Source organism: Elephantulus edwardii, unplaced genomic scaffold (genome assembly GCF_000299155.1).
Source record: "Elephantulus edwardii isolate Elephantulus edwardi_28Jun2011 unplaced genomic scaffold, EleEdw1.0 scaffold00192, whole genome shotgun sequence".
In the NCBI taxonomy this organism is placed as follows: domain Eukaryota; kingdom Metazoa; phylum Chordata; class Mammalia; order Macroscelidea; family Macroscelididae; genus Elephantulus; species Elephantulus edwardii.
Window position 1 is genome coordinate 6,184,411 of NW_006399942.1, and position 1,522 is coordinate 6,185,932.

Below are 1,522 nucleotides of genomic sequence, written 5' to 3' on the forward strand. Positions count from 1 at the left end.
GGAGGGACAGCGCAGGAGGGGAATACCCTCTATGAGATGGATTGATTCGGTGACTGGGGTAATCGGGATGTGTGTGTCAGAGGAAGTGCAGTTGGCGCAGGATAGAGCAGGGTTTAGGGCTGTTGTGCATAGGGTCACTATGAGTCGCAAAGGACTCGATGGCACATAACAACAACAACGAATTATTCCCAAACTATTAAAATAAAGCATTTCATAATCGTAAGTGCTAAGTAATAAGCGCCTGTCTCTCCCACAATAGTCACATTTATATGGAAGATTTCAATGTTGGAAAAAAGGGAGAGAAATACCAGAAACTGGTCAGTTTCACCAATTACTGTCAAATGATCCCTACTCTTGATGACCTCATGAGTGTCAGAGTACTACTGTGTTCTACAAGGTTTTTAATGCTGGTTTTTCTAAGTAGATCACCAAGTCTTCTAAGCTACTTCCGGGTGGAAGAGAATCTAATCTGTTGGTATTCAGCTGAGTGTACTATTTGAATCACTCAGGAATGCTGAGGAGGAGCTATTTGAACAACATAACATTCACTGTATAGAGAAAGCCAAACAATATTAAGCTCCCTCTTCCTTTGCTTCCCAGATTCTTGGTGTATCAGGGAAATAGATGGGGTGAGGGCCCATGAAAACCTCCAGCAGGATCACTTCTGTGAAGAAGCGCTCTTTTACCCCAGCTTCCCTACTCCAAGGAACTCAGCCATCATTCATGGCAATAGAGCCAAGCAAGCTGTTGGCTTGACCACAGAATCTTCTAACGTCTCTTGCCCCTTCACTCTTGGCTCATTCAGTTGTTATTTTTGGCCACATCAGATGTTTTGGTTTAGCTCATCACACTGAGAGCATAATCCTGGAAGGAGGATAGAAAATTAAATGAGGGTATGGTCAAATTAAGATTATGGCAGTCATGCTGATCTCCGTGCAATACTATATAGACAACCAAAGGAATATTTGAACCTTGAAATATTTTTATATTAGAACTTGATAAACAAACTTAATACGAAAAACAAGTATCGAAATGCATGAATGTGAAAGTGCCTTTGGCTCATTTGATTTTGCAATGTTTCCTTGGATAACGACCCTTCTGCCTCCTATTTTGCTCCAGGGACTTCAGCCTACTGGAGGGGGGAAATATCCATTTTTTTCCATGTTTGCAAGTTTATAAATGCTTGTTTATCTTCCCAAAAGAAATAGTCTCCTGCATGACCCTTAAGCATAAGTTATTCTGCCTAGCAAATACACTTTATGTTATGGTCAACTTGTTCCCCTGTCATTCCAAAGCAGGTGAACCTTTCACATCTGTACATACCTGTTAACTCACACATCAACTCATTCTGTGACTGCTCGTTACTATGTTGTTATTATGTTTGTCTCCCTGATTGCAAAATCTGTATTTCAAAATCAGGGGCCCTTACTTACTCATCCTTGTAACCCTGGTGCCCAGACAAAAATCTCCTTATAATCAGTAAATTCTTGCCAAATGAGTGGATGAAGGGCATGGGGGGGGG